Raw genomic sequence first — 11,502 nt, forward strand, 5'->3', positions numbered from 1 at the left:
GGCAGGGGACAAACATCAAGAGAGAAGAGGGGGTTAAGGAGGGAATGGTCAGGTGAGAGAAATCATACATGGGGTAGAATCCCTTATTTGGTATCTTACTCAGTTTGAGCTTCTGTAACAAAAATGTCATAGTCTTGGTGACTTAAACAACAGAAATGTATTTCTTACAGTTCTGGAGACTAGGAAGTCCAAGATTAAAGTGCCAACCAATTCAGTTCCTGGTGAGAACACTCTTCCTGGTTATGTCCTCATACAGCAGAGAGAGAGAGGAAGCAAGCTCTCCCATGTCTCTTCTTAAAAGGGCACTAATTACATCATGAGTGCTCCATCCTCACGATATATTTACCTCCCAAAGGTCCCACCTCCTAATATTATCACAATGGAGATTAGGGCTTCAACATATGAATTTTGGAAGGACGCAAACATGCAGTCCATAGTACTTGAAAAGGACAGTTAAATGTCTGCTGTTTTGGGCCAGTAAGAGGTCCTTAGTGGTGACCTTAGTGAGTGTGGTGAACAGACTGAAAGATGGACCCACTGATCCCACCTGCTGGTATTCACACCCTGTGTGGTCCCTCTCACATTGTGCCAGGTTGGTCTGTGCATCAGATGGAAGAATGAATTTCTGAGTGGATAAATGTATGTGTGGACTGACTGACAGAAAGGAACTCTGGCAATTTTGTCTATCCTTGGAGCACCCCCATAAGTAGAATGTATCCCTTAGGATTATCTTACTTCATTTTTGCATATCTGTGGGGAACACATGAGACAATGGCATTAAAGATCATTTTCAGTTCTGACAGCTAGCTGTCACTCATTGGGAATTAGTTGAAGGTCATCCTGATAATAAGCATCTAATATCTCTGCAGTTCCAGTTCTTGGTTTCAGAGGCCCCCGTGGCTGTTTGTTTTCCACTTCAAACCTGCCAAAATAAGAACAAGTCCCACAAATCGACTGCTGCAGAAGAGGCAAGGATCTGTCAGCATTCAGAGAAGGCTTTCCTAGTCATCACAATTTGTTTTCATAGCTACTGTGTGAGATCAGTTAGGCAAGTGTTAATCCCATTACACAACAAAGCTTTGACTAAATTCCATTCTGCCAAAAATACAGTAAGTCCTCTACATATGAACCTTCAAGTTGCCAGCTTTCAAAGATGCGAACATGCCCTTGTATGCTAGCTGTTATACTGTACCACAGTACTTTTCAAGGTACTGTACTGTAAGATTAAAAATGTTTTATTTTTTGTGTTTGTCTGTTTTTTATGTATTATTTGTGTGAAAACTATTATAAATATATTACAGTACTGTACTATATAGGCAATTGTGTTAGTTGGGTACCTAGGCTAACTTTGTTGGACTTAAGAACAAATTGGACTTACGTGCTCTCCAAACGGAACTCGTACGTATGCATGGGACTTACTGTAGGTATATTCATTATGTTAGTAGCCTTTCACTTTTTTCAGGGACACAGTCACATGTGCTTATGGTGTTATTCTTATTTGAGCAGAGTTCCGCTTCTCCCTGCTTTAAAGTTGGGGGAAAAGCAGGAGGTACATGGAAGGTCTCAGACAAAAAGGAAGGGAATGAAAATCTGCACTAATGTACGTGAGCCTACAGTTTATAGAATGTCTACCGTGCCAGACACTTGATGTGTATGTCACTTTGACCCTCATAACAACGCTGAAGGGCAAATATTGTGATCCTTGCTTTACAAACATGAAAATTTAACCACATGGCTCAAGGTTACATAGTTTAAAAGCAGCCCAGTTAGGATTTGAACCTGGGTGGTCTTTCTCCAAAGGTTTACCATTTGCCACTACATCAAGCTACTGTATTTCCAGTTCATGGGTGTAAATAGAACCCCCTTCCCTGTACTTTTATTACTTTGCAATATCTTCACCAAGTCTTTGAAATTTAGTCTTTTCAAAAACTTTCTCACACAATATAGTTTTCTCATTTACTTTTTATGATTAACGATTTTTAACATAGAGAAAACCATAGAGAATAACGCACAAGATTAATCTATGTACCCAATGACAACTTTAACAAATTCTAACAATTTGCCATTTTTCCTCCCAATCTGTTTAAGAAAATAAAACATTAATAATACAGTTGAAGTCTCTAATATAACTCTTCCTAATCTCATTCCTAATCTCATCCATTCCCAGAGGCAATAATTATTCTGAAATTGGTTTGTATCATTCCTGTGTTTTTATACTTTCATTGTATATGTATATTCATAAACAGAATTTGTTATTTTTCTGTGGAGTTCTTAAAACATTAAATGAATGGTATCACACTTTATATAATATTCTATAAAATATTCTATTTTTTGCTTAATGTACTCTGCATAATATTCCATAACCCATGTTTCTGAGTTTTCTCCTTGCTTACATATGTAACTCTAATTTATTTATTTTAATTCTGTATAGAATTTCATTTCATGGGGACAAATTATTCATAGCCCTATTGATTAACAGAGGTTGTTTCTAAATTTGTGACTGCAAACGATGCTGCTATAAGCGTTCTTGTACGTGTCTTCTTGAGTAGATGTGTGAGAGTTTCCCTAGACCAGCGCTGTCTAGTAGAAATATAATGCAAGACACACATGTAATTTAAAATATTCCAGTAGCCACATTTTAAAAATTAAAACTAATAGGTTGAATTTTAATTCTAATACTATATTTTATTTAACCAATATATCCAAAGTATTATCATTCCAATAAATAATCAATATAAAATTATGAATCAGATACTACACATTCTTTTTCTTATACTAAGTCTTTTCAGTCTGATGCTTTTTTTACACTTATATTACATCTTAATTTTTCAAGTGCTCAAATAGCTACATGTGGCTAGAGATGACCATAACAGAGGGTGCAGCTATAGGGCACATGCCTAAAAGTGGAATTGTCAAATTGTAATGTAAGCAAAGTGAACTTACCAAGTATTGCAAATTGCTCTTCAAAGCGATTGTCCCAGTTTCACTCTCAACAGGAATGTACAGAAGTTTCCATTTCTCCACATCCCTGCCAACAATTTAGTATTGAAAGATTTTTTAATTTTGGGAAATTTGATGGGTGCAAAATATCTCATTTCTGTTTGTTTTTCCCTGATCAGTCATGAAGTTGAACTTCTAATCATATGTTAATTGTCAATTCAGATTTCTTCCTCCATGAATTGCCTATTCAAGTTCTTTGCCATTGGAGGATTATTAATTTGTGAAAGTTTTGTATGCATTCTTGATTACTGTTCCTTATTGGATTTATTTATTGCTAACATGTTTTTTCAGGCTATGGCTTATCTTTTTACCTTCTCTATGGTATCTTTATTCCACAGAAGTTGCGGGGTTTTTTAAAAAGTTAAGATGTTATCAATTGTTTTCTTTCTTGCACTTTTTTTTGGTGATTTTTTAAAATAATTTTTTTTCTATCTCAAATTCATAAATATATCCTTCTATAATTTTTTTTAAAAAGTACCTTTCACACATTTAGACCTTTAATCTGTCTGTAATTTTTTTTGTATGAAGTGAGTTAGGAATCTAATTATTCTCCCAAATGAACAATTAGTCAATTATCCCAGAAAAGTATATATTTTAAAGAGCTCATCTTTGCCCCATTTATAGGAACTGCCATTTCTGATTTTATTTATATATATAAATATAAGTAAATAAATAAATATATAAAAAACACTCATCATCACCACCACCATCATCATCATCACCATCATCATCATCACTGAATTTATTTGTTTCAAAGTCCACATTCTATTCCAGTAGCCTAGTTGTTTCTCCCCAACTCTATTGCATGCTTACCTTAATATCTGTACCTTCAAAATAAGTTTTATTTCTGCTTAGAAAAGGTTCCTAAACTTGTTCTTCAAAATTGTCTTTGCTCATATTGGCCTTTGTTTCCTATGAATTTTAGAATCATCCCATCAAGTTCCATGAAACACCCCGTGTTTTTTACCAAAAATGAACTGAATTTATGAAGTGATATGTGGACATTTGACATGTTCATACTTTTTAGTCTTCTCATCTAGGAACACAGTATATCTTTCTGTCTATTCAGGTATAATTTGGCCTTCGATATGTTTTTTAATATTCTCTATAAAGGGCTAATACATCTTTCATTTTTAATGAGAGTTGTCCCTAAATGCCTTTTGGGTTTTGTTACTACTATGAATGGCATTTTTTTCTATTAAGTATTGACTATTCCTAGTGTAAAGGAAGGCTATTAATTTCTGTATGTAAATCTTTTAACCAACAAATTTGCCTAATTCTCTTTTTATTTCTACTAACTGTATTTAAATTCTTTTAAATTCTATGTAAATAATAATATATCTGTAAATAAAGATGGTTTTGTGCTTTCCATTTCAATTCTTATACCTTATTTTTTTCCTATCTTATGTTATTGTCTATAACCTCTAATACTATATTGAATTGTAAAAGTAAGCATAATTCCTGAATTTTAGCTCTTAAATGTGATGTTTTCTGTAGTATTTGAAAGGCATTGTTTGTCAAATTAAGAGAGGGGTTTCTTTTATTCTTAATTTGTTAAGAGTTTCTTTTTAATCATGAATAAGTATTGATTTCTCAAATGCCTTTTATGTACTTATTTGAATCATCATATAGCATTTCCTTTTGTCTGTTAATGTGAAGAATTACACTAATAGATTTTTTGATGTTGAACCATCAAAAATGCCTTTTATTGTGATGTATGACATATATAAATATATGATATGCAAATATTTTATTTGAGATTTTTGTATCTATACTTACAAATATGATTTATAATTTTGATAGCAAGGTTACTCCAGCCTCATAAAATGAGCTGTGTAGCTTTCCATTTGATACAATTTGCATGAGGTAGAAATCACCTGTCCCTTGAAAGTTCAAAAACCTGACTATAAATCTCTCTGGGTACATTTTGATTATGGCAATTTTCAACTTACAATTCATTTTATTAATGGTCACTGCTAGTGTGTGGACCCTGGCTATCACAAGCAATATACCTTTTTAATCACTGAGTCTCAGTTTTACCATCTGAACCTACTCCTAAAGCTAGTTATTATTAATTTATTTAATCTTCCTTCTTCTTGAGACAATTCAAGTTTGTCATATTTTTAGAAAAAATAAATTGTTATACTTACTGGCATATAGATTTTGTTATCATTTGTCATACTGATTTTCTATCTGTAATTATGCCTCTCTTGAATTGTATATGTCTTCTTTTCTTCCCCACAGTCTTGCTTAAGGTTTGTCTAGTTTTTCTCTTCAAAGAACTAATTTTTAGTCTGTTGAGCCTATCTAAATTTTGTTTTCATAATTCATTACTTTTTAATCTTTGTAATTTCCTTGCTTCTATGTCCACACAAGGACTCATACACAAATAATAGTATCAGCTTTATTTGTAGTAGCCAAAATCTGGAAACAATCCAAATGTCCATCAACAAGTGAATGTACTATGGTGCATTCATTCAATACAATATTACTCAGTTAAGAAAAAACTATTGATATACACAGCAGTACGGCTATAACTCAAGAACATCATGCTGATTGAAAAAGAGTAAATACTTTATGATTTATTCATACGAAATTTTAGAAAAAACAAACTAATCAATAGTGACAAAAACACTTCTGTGGTTGTCTGAAGTTGAGGTAAGAGTGGGATCATTATTGACTAGAAAAGGGTACGAGAGTGATGGAAACATACATATACATGTATATGTATATCAATATATATACACGCACACATATATATATCTTAGTTGTGGTGATAGTTATATAGGTGCATAAATTTTCAAAACTCATTGGCTGTATACTTAAAACTATATTTTATTGTGTGTAAATATACTGTCATAAGCTTTTTTTTTTTTTAAATACTATGAGATACCACTTTTAACCCACTGAAATGGCTACTATTAAAAAGATTTGAGAAAGTAGTGCTATGATGATGTGGAGCAATTAAAACTCCCATTAAATTAAATTTAAACAATTAAAACTCATTGTGTGAGTGTAAAATGGTCCAAACTCTTTGATAGTTTCTAAAAAAGATAAACATACACCCACCTTATCCAAACATTCCACTTCTATGTATATAGCTAGGAAAAATGCAAATATATGTCCTCAAAAGGTCTTTTCCTAATAGCACCTTTTTTCACAATAGCCAAAAATGGAAACAACCTCCATGTCCATCAATAAGTGAAATAAGAAAAATAAATTTCAGTATATTCATACCATAAAATAATAGTCATTAAAAATAATAAATTAATGATACACACAAAACTATAGGTGAATCTGCATATATAGCTGTATCCTATGCGAATCTGTGTCAGCAGGGTGTAAATGGTCGGTCACATGTTCACCAGCCTTGGATACCATCCCTCTATTTCTACCCATCTCTCTTGGGTCTTAGTATTCATTGTCTTGTGAGTGGTTTGGGCTGGTAAGATCACTCTGGTGTTTCCTCTTGTTTGGAAACTGCTTACTCTGTCCTCTGACCTGCTGGGAAATTTGGACACTAAGTAAGAAGGTGCAAATAAATTGACTTAGGTGACCTCTGAACCAGACCTTAGCAGGAAAACCCCTTCCTCCTTTAGCCTTTAATGGGCTTTTCCTTGACTTTACATGTCTTAAACTTTCCTCACTGGGGAGGCTGAGAATAGGGAATGGCCCAGGACAAGGGATCAAAAGACCCCCTTACCTGCTTTTGATGTCAGTGTTAACCCATTCTGAAGCTGAGTAGTCAGCCAGCTCACCACGTATTTGAGGGAAAAACTGCAATAATACAGCGTTATTGCCTGGAGATTTTCCTCTGTATAGCTCCCTGGAGAGCCTGTGCTGGCCATTGTGGCTAATCTTGGGGGATCCTAGGAGCTGGCAAACAGTCAGCTCAGTTGAACAAACAGCTACATAAGAATTAATTCTCATTCCCCAAACTCATGTTCACTTTTACAACAAAGTCACCATGTGGACAAAAACAGCATGGCAAGCATCTTTCTGCAATCCAATCTTCTTTTCCAAAGCACTTTCTTTCTTTTGCCCATCCCAGGAGACATCAGCTTAGGCAGCCTTTTGCCATTCAAAAGGCCCTGAATTGGCCCTTTTAGAAGAGGATCAATTAGCAAACCAGCATTAGACTATTTTCCTTTATTCCAGGCTGCAGCAGTATAAGGCACTCATTAATAAAATAGAGTCACATTTAATATCCATTAATAAAATGGATAGAGTAAAAGGAAAGACCCAGAGAATAAATTAGCTGTCATATTGATTATAATTTTTTTGCACAAACTGTGGGCTCTGTTTCTGATAACGAAGACTAACTTAATAGAAAGAAGGCTGAGAGGGATTACATCAGATTTCCTTTTACCAGATCTCTTGGTTCCAGAGCATTTTGCTCTGCATCTAAGCTTCAGATGTTTGTTTACTGGAGAAAAGCTTCAGTGAGCCATGAAGAGGCCTTTAAACATCAATTCCCTCTTCGTTGCAATGTTCTAAGCAGATGAAGCAGGCAAGTTACTTGGTACAGAGATAAGCTTGAGGGGCAGGAGACCCAACAAGATTTTAGGTTCTCCTTGAAGGAGAGATAAAACAACTGATAGTTTAAAATAGAGACAACGTGTTAAGAGAACACACACCACCCTCCCCACTACTCCATCAGGTATATCTTTGGTCAGATACCTAAATTTCCAAGGAAGGAAAAGTTCTACTATTCATGCTGGTGGGAGGCAGATTGGGACTTGCTCTACCACAGGCATTAGGTCTACACCTGGTGAGCTGAGAATTGTTTGCAGGAAAGTGTTCATAAACTCGCAAATCCCTTCAAGAAACTCCTTCAAACTCCAAGAACACAACACATCTCAAGAATTTCAGGGAACAAATAAATTACCCCTAAAGGGCTTGCACATAGGCTCACTCAATAAAAACCAGTGCAAAAATACCAGATTGAAAAGCACATGAACTATAAGTGAAGGGAACCCACTTACTAATCTTGAAGCATCTGCCAAAAAGGCAGGAACCAGTTAGGACATTTCCCAGGGACTGAGTCTCTCGTGGGAGCCATTTATATGATCTCAGGCTACCTTGATAATACCAGCACTGGTGGACACCATTTTGGAATTCTCTATCTAACCTGTTAGCACCAGTGGGTTTGCCCCATCAAGAGCCCCATCTACTCCTGCACATTGGCCAGGCCTCACAGCCAACTGAGCAATAGCCTCACTCACCAACACACCATGGCAGTTGCCACTGGGCCCTGCAGCCATTCCAGGAGCCAGCCCCACCCACCAATATCCCAGTGGCAGCCATGGACCCACCACAACAGAAGGGCACTCACAGCCCACATAGGGGACATGCCTTAAACACTTGGCTCTGGTGAAAAGGGAGCCCCAGAGGACATCTCCTAAATAAGGCCCTCCTTCAAGGCTGGAAGAGAGAGCTGATTTACTTAATACATAGGAACAAACACAGAAGGAAAAGGTAAATATATAATAAAGGTAGTAGATCCAATCACTTATAAAACAAGCATGAAGGTTAAAAGACAAAAGTAGTAAAAAATAACTAAAATTACAATAATTAGTTAAGGGATGCATTAAGTAAAAAGATATAAATGTGTCATCAAAAGAATAAAAGTTGGGAGGTGGCATAGAATGATAAAGCATTGGAATGCATTCAAATTTAAGTGCCTACCAACTTAAAACAGACTGCTACATACATAGGATGTCATAGGTGAACCTCATGGTAATCACAAGGGAAAAAATATAGTAAATACACAAAAGAAAAGCAGAAAGGAATCTAAACATAACAATGAAGAAAACTACCATAACACAAGGAATGAGAGAAAGAGAATAAGAAAGGAACAGAGAGGAACTACATAAAAAACCATATGAAATATGACATATCAAAATCTACAGGATGCAGCAACAGTGGTTCTAAGAGGGCAGTTTATAGCAATACAGGCCTACCTCAAGAAACAAGAAAAATCCCCAATAAACGATCTAACTTTACATCTAAAGGAACTAGAAAAAGAAGAACAAATGAGGCCTAAATTAGTAGAAGGAAGGAAATAATAAAGATCAGAGCAAGAATAAATGAGAGACTGAAAAAACTTTTTAAATCAATGAAACTAAGAGCTGGTTCTCTGAAAAGATAAACATAATCAACAAACCTTTGATTAACCAAGAAAAAAAAGAAAGGACTCAAATAAATAAAATCAGGGATGAAAGAGGAGAAGCAGCAACTGATAACACAGAAATACAAAGGATCATAAGAGATTATTATGAACAATTATATGCCAAAAAAATGGACAACCTGGAAGAAATGCATAAATTCCTAGAAACACAACCTTCCAAGACTGAATCATGAAGAAACTGAAAATCTGAACAGACCAATTACTAGTAAGGACATTGAAACAGTTACCAAAATCTCCCAATAAACAAAAGCCCAGGACCAAATGGCTTCACTGGCAAATTCCACAAAACATTCAAAGAAGATTTAATACTTATCCTTCTCAAACTTTCCAAAAAAATTGAAAGGAGGGAATCCTTCCAAACACATTTTACAAAGCCAACATTACCCTGGTACAAAAACCAGACAAGGACACCACAAAAAAAGAAAGTTACAGGCCAATATCCTTGATGAACATAGGTACAAAATCTTCAACAAAATATTAGGAAACAAAACAATGCATTAAAAGGATTATGACACAAGAGGGAAGATATATGGGAACATATGTGTATGTATAACTGATTCACTTTGTTGTAAAGCAGAAACTAACACACCATTGTAAAGCAATTATACTCCAATAAAGATGTTAAAAAAAAAGGATTATACATCACAATCACATTGGATTTATTTCAGGGATGTAAGGATTGTTCAACCCCCACAAATAAATCAAAATGATACATCACATTAACAAAATGAAGGATAAAAATCATATGATCATCTCAATAGATGCAGAAAAGGCTTTTGACAAAATTCAACATCCATGAATGATAAAACTTCTCAAAAAAGTGGGTCTAGAGGTACCTCAACATAATAAAGGCTATATATGACAAATCCACAGCTAACATTATACTCAAAGGTGAAAAGCTGAAAGTTTTTCCGTAAGATCAGGAACAAGGCAAGGAAGCCCTCTCTCACCACTTGCATGCAACATAGTATTGGAAGTCCTAGCTAGAGCAATTAGGCAGGAAAAATAATAAGAGGAATCCAAACTGGAAATGAAGAGGTAAAACTGTCACTATTTGCAGATGAGATGAAACTATATATACAAAACCCTAAAGATTCCACCAAAAAACTCTTAGAACTAATAAATGAGTTCATTAAATTCCAGGATAAAAAATCAATATACAGGGGCTTCCCTGGTGGCGCAGTGGTTGAGAGTCTGCCTGCCAATGCAGGGCACACGGGTTCGTGCCCCGGTCCGGGAAGATCCCACATGCCACGGAGCGGCTGGGCCCGTGAGCCATGGCCGCTGAGCCTGCGCGTCCAGAGCCTGTGCTCCACAATGGGAGAGGCCACAACAGTGAGAGGCCCGCGTGCTGCAAAAAAAAAAAAAAAAAATCAATATACAGAAATCTATGGTGTTTTTATACACTAATAATTAATTATCAGAAAGAGAAAACAATCCCGTTTAAAATCACATCAAAAAGAATAAAATACCTATGGATAAAGTTAACCGAGGTGGTGAAAGACCTGTGTACTGAAAACTATAAGACTCTGATGAAAAAAATAGAAGACACAAATAAATGGAAAGATATTCTGTGTTCATCAATTGGAATAATTAATATTATTAAAATATCCATATTACCCAAAGCAACCTACAGATTCAGTGGAATCCCTATCAAAATTCCAATGGCATATTTCACAGAACTAGAACAAATAATTCTAAAATTTTATGGAATCACAAAAGATCACAAATAGCCAAAATAACCTTGAGAAAGAAGAAAAAATCTGGAGGTATCATTCCCTGATTTCAAACTATACTACAAACCTATAGTAATCAAAACAGTATTGTACTGGCACAAAAACAGATACACAGATCAGTGGAACAGAACTGAGAGCCCATAAATAAACCCATACATATATACAATTCATGTATGACAAAGGAGCAAAGAACATACAATGGGGAAAGGATAATCTCTTCAATAAATGGTGTTGAGAAAACTGGACAGCAACATGCAAAAGAATGAAAGAAGACAACTATATTACACTATACACAAAAATTAATTCAAAGTGGATAATGAATCTAAGACCTGAAACTACAAATTCTCAAAAGAAAACATAAGCAGTGACATTGGTCCCAGTGATGCTTTTGTGGATCTGATTTTAAAGGCAAGGAAGGGCTTCCCTGGTGGCGCAGTGGTTGCGCGTCCGCCTGCCGGTGCGGGGGAGCCGGGTTCGCGCCCCGGTCTGGGAGGATCCCGCATGCCGCGGAGCGGCTGGGCCCGTGAGCCGTGGCCGCTGGGCCTGCGCGTCCAGAGCCTGTGCTCCGCGGCGGGA

The sequence above is a fragment of the Physeter macrocephalus genome, chromosome 12, assembly GCF_002837175.3.
Source record: "Physeter macrocephalus isolate SW-GA chromosome 12, ASM283717v5, whole genome shotgun sequence".
Classification (NCBI taxonomy): Eukaryota; Metazoa; Chordata; class Mammalia; order Artiodactyla; family Physeteridae; genus Physeter; species Physeter macrocephalus.